Source organism: Neoarius graeffei, chromosome 1 (assembly GCF_027579695.1).
Source record: "Neoarius graeffei isolate fNeoGra1 chromosome 1, fNeoGra1.pri, whole genome shotgun sequence".
NCBI lineage: Eukaryota > Metazoa > Chordata > Actinopteri > Siluriformes > Ariidae > Neoarius > Neoarius graeffei.
In genome coordinates this window covers 29779162-29787724 of record NC_083569.1, presented here as the reverse complement: position 1 = coordinate 29787724, position 8563 = coordinate 29779162, and the positions used below count along the sequence as shown (strand labels likewise).

General features: G+C 43.9%; 1 non-coding gene across 1 annotated transcript; it reads right to left on the bottom strand.

The window, feature by feature from the left end:
• Positions 1-8014: 8014 nt before the first annotated feature.
• On the bottom strand, positions 8015-8087 carry trnav-cac (transfer RNA valine (anticodon CAC)). The gene has a single exon. It is a non-coding gene; the product is annotated as a tRNA-Val (tRNA).
• Positions 8088-8563: the final 476 nt, after the last annotated feature.

The following is an 8563-nucleotide window of genomic DNA, read 5'->3' as shown; positions in this document are numbered from 1 at the left end:
TCTACTGCCAGATCTTCGGGGTCAAATCCAGTCACCTACAAATTAGATTACGTTACAATTTGGTCACAAATTCATTACACCACAGCACAACAAGCTATCTAAAGGTTACTGAAAGAATACAAACTTACTTCCAAAAAACCCTGCCCAGCATGTTTTGCTGTGTTATGCAGAATATGGCATGGGCACCCATGGATGTACACGCTGGGATTCTCTGCCAGTATCCTAGAGGCAATCGAGTTTCTTGCCCCCGTATTGACTGGGGAATTGTCAATAGGCAAAGCAACACAGTTACTCCAAGGTATGTTGTGTTTTTTGAGGACATCATTGATCTTCTGGAAAATGGCTTCGGCAGTGCCACAGCATTGCCCGCTTGTTGTGCACATGTCCAGAAATCGGTGAACAACCTTGCCGTCAAACACCCTGACAGTGAGGGGGTTCATTTTCTCACGTCCTGCAAGGTAAAGGTTTAAGCATCACATTAGAAACATTACACACATAGCCTAAACCACTGACATGTGTAAAAAATGTGTACTGGAAAATGAGGATGTCTTAATTGGTTGTCAATACAACACCTGTATCATTTGAGCCGTCTGTTATGAGAGTGAAGGGACTGGTCTTCATTTTGGTGACCAGCTCCTCTCTGAAATGCGGTGCCACAGCTTCATTTATTATGCAAGTTGTTTTTGTGCTGGCACACTTATATTGCTGTGCTATGGGGGAGTCGCTAAAGCAATTCCTTAACAAAGGACTAAAATGTTCTGCCGTGGCAAACGGCATATTGTGCTGCACCATGGCCACAGCCACTTTCACCTCAGCTCTCCTTGTCTTAAACAGAAAAGAATGATAACCATGTTATCAGCAGAAAGGACATTCAAGACAAATTTATTTGTAGAGGTAATTTATGGTAAACACAGACACAACTCAATCAGCTACCAGGTAATTGTTCATAATTATTTAAAATATATGGCAATTTTTTTTTATATTCGGAAATGATGAAAAACAAGATTTCATGCAAGAATCTGAGCTTCATGTAGTCCTTTTGACCAGGACAATACCTTGGATTCTTGTGCAGTCATGCCACCAACAGTCACTGGGGGATAAAACTGTCCAATCCTACTTGTGGACTGAAGTGCCTGCTCTTTAGACTGGTGTGCTTTACTCTTAATGTGTTGCTGCACATCTGTGACACCTTGATGGCCACAGGAATTTTCCTGCCTACATACTGAGCACCAGTAGTAGGAGTTGGTGGTGCCTACAGTTATAAATGGCCATTTTGCAGTCCATTCACTTTTGAATGTGGATCGGCAGGTGGCAGCTCCAGTTAAGGCCTTTTTTTCACCACTACCCTGACCTCTGCACTGTCTTCCTCGGTCACCCTGCCTTCTTCCGTCACCCTGTCCTCTTCTGGCACTCCACCTTCTGCATTCACCGACATTCTTTCTTCGTCTTCCACTGTCTCTTTGTCCACCTCCCCTGTCTCCTCTTCTGTCACTTCCTGCACATTCACTATCTCACCTGATGTCACAGTCTCCCTCTCAGTCTCTGGCACATCAACTGACCTCCCTGCCTTTGTTTTCTGAGCCTTGGCTTCCCAGAAGGAAAGGAGGCTCTTCTGTTTCTTCCCTGACATGCTAGAATAAATTACACAAACGATAAAAAAAAGAAAAACACCTCTCTGTTCATGACAGCTCCTAGGTGACTTAACCAAAGTTATTCATTCTATAATCCCCAGAAAAACGGTCTTTGACTAAACGAACATTTAAATCGTCGTCAGCACAGTATGCTATTTTAGCTGGTTTACATCTAGCTTGCTAGTTAGACAGTTATCTACGATAGCTTGAAATGGACAGGTTTTCGATACTGAACAAGGTGTAGACCAGAAATATTGGTCTATCGAGTAAAACTACAAAGTAACTAAGTAAATATTGATATAAATTAAGTTATTACCTGATGGTCCTGAGTCCCAACAGTTCTCCAGGTCTTTCAGTTCTCCCGTTCGCTCCAGGTCGCTCTCTAGTTCACTCACAATTTTGCAGGTGCAGCGCGCGCTTGTAGCTGAAACTCACGTCTCCTTGACAACAGAACAATCTATTTTCTGATTGGCTGATGCTGCTCCGAGCACAGGGGCGGGTTCAAGACACATGAAACGTTTCAACACAGTTGCAGAACGGTGCACGTTTCGGCCAATCAATAAGGAACAATTCTGTGGCCCCATGCATGAACCTGATAACCCACATATTTTTATCTGTATTTTTCTTAGCTGTTTAAAATTTTCACCAGTGCAATTTTCAGACTAACTGGAGACATGTTAATGAAACCCTTACAAACCTCAACTCTATGTCTGGTTGACTGATATCAAATTTACGCATTATTATATTCAGATTCAATTTTCTCATTTTTAAAAATATGTGGGTTATCAGGTTCATGCATGGGGCCACAGAATTAGAAAAACGTAGCAAACCGTTACAGCGGTTGAACTCGTCCCAGGAGCGCTGTGACGTTTGTAGATAGCTTGAAGGAATTTCTGTGCGATTATTGGAGAAGCTCAGAGTGAGAAATGCCATGTGTGGCGTGTGAACTCGTTGAAATGAGTGTGTCTTACTCTCAATGCGTGAGGCTTGAGAGCCCTAGCACTACATCATAACCACCCATTTCATAATTCTTCAATTTTATTTGATAATTCCATGCACTCCCAATTCAGGCTGACTTGGATTCGCCCAACGACTCCATCTCTGCATAGTGTTTCCACCTGTCCCGGTTTTTCCTGATTGTCCCGGATTTTCATGGTCTGTCCCGGAAAAAAAAAAATAAAAATCCGGGACACTGAATGTCCAGGTTTTTTGTACATGATGGGCAAAATGTGTATTTCAGTTTAATCAGTACTAAATTGAAGCGTGCCTACGTCCATAAACTTATGCACAGCCTTATTGGCTCTAGAAAAATGACATAGCATACTCATGTGTGGTGGGGCTGGCGGCTCATTCGGAATGGTGAGGTGGAGAGTGTGTTGGGACAAGGACAACGAAAGGATCCAGTGACTAAAATCAGAGAAGTTTTAACGTGAAAATGGGTGGAGAGACCGAAGACGAGGGTGCTACAGGAGGCGATGACAGTGACAGGCCAGTAAAGAAAAAATGTAAAAGGTCGACATGCTTTAACAAAGAGTGGTTAAAACAGGAGAAATATGCTATGTGGCTAAGACCATGTCCAGGCGATCCATTTTATGCTAGCTGCTCCCTGTGCCCTCCAAACAATTTCCACGTTCTTTTACCCGACCCTTCTGATAGAGAGAGGATAACGAGGAAGAATTTCGCTACCAGGTATGTACAAAAGTTTAAGACCGCAAAGGGTTAGAGATTATTTCTGTCAAAGATCATTTGAGTAAAATCTCCAACGGAGTGGAGATTCTGGTAAACTTAAATCTAAAACTAAACATGGGGGGAAAAAAAGGCTAAGGCTTGGGACACCTTGCACAATCTCCAGATGGCTAATGCTAATTGCCTTTGCTGCTACGGTATACGGTACATGTTCGCCTTATGTGGTAACCTCGTATGATTTATTGTACACAGCTAATTACATTTCATACATGCATACGCTGTCTTTTGTTGGCAACGGTCGGGCAGAATAGCAGCGTGAATCCCTTAGTATAAGCTCTAGGTTTTGCCTTTGGTCTGCATGTTAGCGAGTTACTGTAGGGACCCATCTGAATGACACGTGACTTCAATCCGCTAGTTTCCCCCCCACACACACACGGACATCACTCCGCTCAGAGATGGACTCTGCGCTCGGGTTTGCAGATGGTGCTCCACTGGTCAGTTTTATAGTAGGCCTATATATAGTGAGTGTTGTGTTCGTGCCTTATTACAAGTAATTGTTCTTAAGCTAAATGGTAAATTCCTAGACTAATTTTTGTGCATACATCAGCTACAGCATGCTAAGCGGAGATTTAGCAATCAGCACTGGGCGTTGTAATGTTATATCTGGTGCATTTCTTTCCTCGGTTTGGTGAAATCCAATTGGAATGTTAATATCTTCGGATGTCCCATGATGACAAACCAGAGCCATTCTGTGATTACCTACAATAAATCAAACATGTTAATATCACGTTGAGAGCAAATGAAGCCAGTTCATGGCAAAACTTCTTCAGCGTCCTTGACCACGCTTTGGTCGTTTTCGGTCTGAACATACAATTGATTGTTTTGAGTAACTGTACGTATACACCAGAAATGATCAAAGCGACCAAGTAGCTGAGGTTGTTGAAGAAGTTTCGCCATGAATTCGCTCTGGACATGATATTGACATGTTTGATTTAGCTAATCACAGAACGGCTCTGGCTTGTCAGCCTGGGACATTAACTGACTTTTAACTTCTGAAACTCGCTCTGGTCGCCCATTTCGCTTCGCCCCCGGCGAATTCGCTTTGGTCGCTGAGTTCGCCGGCCCTCCATAGAGAAATAATAACTTCCGTCGCTTTGGTTGTTTCTGGTGTACAGTAATGCGGCTATACTCCGACTTACAGACATGCTGTATGTGTCAAGTGTTAATTGGATACTTTCCCCAAACAATAATTCTGGCTGGTTAAAAATCCGATAGGGTGACTTTGCATTATTCTCCGCCCAATGTATGGCTTGCATGTTTTGAAAAAGATGGTAAATTAGTGTCTAAAATGAGTTGTCGAAAATAAACTGCTTTTCTCACAACAGGAATATGGATGTCATGGAAAAATTAGACAGTGTGGCCATCAACATCTTAAAAGGTAAGAATGATAATGCTTGAATGTAAATTAAGTTAATGTGGTGTAGCTTTACTCATCTGTGTACCTGCTAATTTCATTTAAAATTAATGTTCATTACAATTATAGCTCTGTATGTTAAAACATGAGTTGTTTACCCACTTTTTTTGCAATAAAATGCCTAGATTCTTGATGAGCTGTGACGAATAGTTGCGAAGGACAACCTGCACTACGTGAAAGAGCTGAGGGAGTGTTGGGCAGACTTCAGAACCAAACTCACCTTTTATGGCATCTACAAGAAGGCACTGAAGCCCCCACTGGGACTTCCTGCTGGTAAGGGTTTGGAATCCTTCTGAAATGGCCAATTTCATGATGATGGCTTGTCACTGTTTATTGTTGAGTAATTGTGAGTAATTCAAATTACTTCCCCCCCCGTAGATGAGCAAGCCATCTAATCATCTCACTGCCAGCTATGTTCCCTTCCGGTTACCCCGCACCAAAGAAGATGGCATCTCTATCAGAGGCACTCATTCATGTTCTACCGGTAAATAAAATTTATTCCATAACCTTCTGCAACTTTCTATTTGTTATTTCTATTTGCAGGTTTGAGTTAATCCAGTATGTGTCTGGAGGAGGTTGGATTTAAGTAATACTGTGTGTTAATGTTCAGCCCACAGAGGACCCAGGCGTATACCTAAGAAGACGGCCACTCGCCACACCGTTTGTCCTAGTGGGAGAGGGAGACTGCTTTTTCTGTGCTGGAAATGCTCCTGTCGCATCATTCCCTAGGACCGGTCTTGGGGAATCCGTCCTATACATCATGGCGTACTACTACGCTTTTCATATGACATACCCGAAATGTGTGGCATCTGTTCTTTCGATCCTTCAGACCGAGGTCTTGGGTGATAAGATTCATGAGAAAGACCAAACCACGGCCTTTAAATGTGCCAAAGCTGACTGGTAGGCCTTTCTTAGCTAGTGCATGTGAGTGAGGTGTGCGTGCCTGAGACATTCATTGTGTGAAACAGAACAAAGTTTTATTTTTGTGTTCATTGAAGGCCCTCTTCTAATTCCTTGCAGCCCCATAGCCTGCTATGCCTCTCATGCCAACTTGTGTTTTGCAGCATTTTGTTGATATAATAAAAATAAAAATGCAGATCTGAAGTTCTTGTCCAGTCTATTTTTCCCCTACATTCATCACACCTAAACAGGAAATTTATTCTAGATAAGAAAATAAGTATTCTAGCTAAGAAAAACAAACTTCTTTTGAGCCTTTAAATAAGCTGGAATCAAGCACATTTGCCTTGTTTTTAAGCCTATTAAATTCTAATTTTGAGCAATATTTGCTCAGATGAAATTGGTTTCTAAGCAATAATTACTGAAAATCAGAAGAAATGGCTTAGAATAAGAGAGAAAATCTTAACAAGTAAAATAAAAACTAGCTTTTTATGCTTAATTTAAGATTTTTGGTATGCTTACTACTTGCATATTTTTTTCTTGTTTTAAGAAATCTTACCAAGTCCCATTATCTTGCTGCACTGGCAGATTATTTTGCTTAAAATAAGTGATTTTCCCCCTAAAACACTATATATTTTTCTTATTTTTTAGAGGGCATTTTTTGCAGTGCTGGGCCTCAAAAACAGAAGCAATGGCACTTAGGCATGTGTCCCCAGGGTAGGCCTGCCGCGTTGGTGGTATAGTGGCTGGCATAGCTGCCTTCCAAGCAGTTGACTCGGGTTCGATTCCGGGCCAACGCACACCCTTTCACGCTTCGTTGCTCTGATGAAAGGCAGATAGTGTGGCGAGGCACTTGGGAGGAAACAGCAGGAACGGATCGGGAGGTGACTGAGGGCTGCCCCTTCTGCTTTCCGCTTGCATTGCATGTAGTCGAATAGCATCAGTTTGCGCAAACCTGGGCGTGTTTGAAGGACACGGGCACCTGCGTGTTTGTCTTTCGTTGGCAACAAGCTACTTTGCCTGTTTTCCACAAACGGAGAACTGCACAGTCACGGCTTTAGAGTTAATAAGCAAATGTGTCTGAATGTTGGCTGGCAAATACTCGTTGATACATGATGAAGCATTCCAGAGTCAGTGCCACTTTGCAGCGTTCTGATGCCGTGTGCAGCCCTGTTGACCTGACCTCACTCTGTAAACGAGCAACCAAGTGGTATTTGAGAACACCACCTCCTTGTGACCAATTGCAATGTCCATGCTTCCACAGTCAACAGAAATGTAGATTTAATGCTCGATTTTGTTTTTAAAGCAGCCGTCACGGACCTTGACGGAAAACCAGAGAGGCAGGGAAACCGTTCAAATGAGGTTTTGTCCCGACGGTCATCTGCACGTAGGAGAACATGACAACCACTAATCCACAGAAAGCAATCCGGTCACATTAAGGGTCTGTCTTTCTGGCTGTTTCGAGAGTACCTGATTTTAGCAAGGCGATAACTGGACATTAACGAAAGCAGAGCTCAAAAGGCAAAGCATGGCTCTGCGAGGTTTCTCAGGAGTGTCTATTCGCTTGTTACTGTAGGTGCAAGGGGAAACCACTGCACAGCAGAAAACACGCAAAGCTTTTTCAGCGTCTCGGTCTGGGATTGTTCCAAAAGGCATGGACGGAGCAGAGACGGCAGCTCGACATTTGTTCGCTGCCAAGTTCAAGAAAACCAGCACCGTTTCTGCCTGGTTTCGAATTGCGGACTGCTCTCGTGTTAAGCGAACGTGGTAACCAATACAATACAGAAACCACGCGTGTGTTAGCTCTTGCCTGGGCCTCAAGAAGAACGCGGGTCACACTTAAACAATTGTCACGAGAATAGGGGCACGGCCTTGCCATCGTAGAGATGAGCTGGTGGTCGAGTGTGACGAGGTTCAGCATCGAAAAGCGCTGCAACAACATCACGGTAAGAAATCGAATGCCTTGTTTGGACGGGCCAAGGAGGTGACTGAGGACTGTTCCTTCCGCTTTCCACGAGCAACGTACCATAAGTAGTTGTTTGCAGGTTTGAATGACATCAGTTTGCTCCTGCGCACGGTCGACCCATGAAGCCGTGAACAACACAGGCTCCTGTGTGTTTTCCTTTCATTGGCAACAAGCGACAGGTGTATGTTTGTCCACAAACAGAGAACTGGAGAGTCACTGTGTAAGATTTGTTCAGTAAATGTGTCCATACCTTAGCTGGTGAAAAGCAAACACTTGCTTCTGTAGTTGGCATGGTCAGAGCAGAGATCACAGCTCAGCAGTCGCTCAAAAAATGAATAAATAAATAAACCAACCCACCGCTGTTTCTGCCCGGTTTCGAACCGGGGACTTTTCACGGGTGAGACGAATGTGATAACCACTACACTACAGAAACCTCAGCTCTTGGGCCAATCAGCTGTTGCCTGGGCCTCAAATACAGAAGCAATGGCACTTAGGCATGTGTCCCCAGGGTAGGCCTGCAGCGTTGGTGGTATAGTGGCTGGCATAGCTGCCTTCCCGGCCAGGCGAGGGGCATAATGGACTGTAAGAAGGGGGGGAGAAAAGAAAAAAGAAAAATAAGAAAATGGGGGAAAGAAGGGGGAAAAGAAGAGAAAAAGAGGAAAAAATAGTGTCAAGTGTCTTGTCCCCTTTCTCCACCCCTGACCCAATGTTGGTGTACAGTTGCACTCCTGGTGGATCCTGGATGCAGGCAAGGTGTTTCTGCTGTATCTCCCACACTCGAGGCATGCTCTTGTGATTGATGAGGTGCAGTCCAGTGCTGTCCACCAGCTGCCACATGGAGTCAAGCAGACTTTTGATGAGTGCACAGGTCTCTTCTACCCCTCGGGTTCTCCTGCGGCAGTGCCTCGC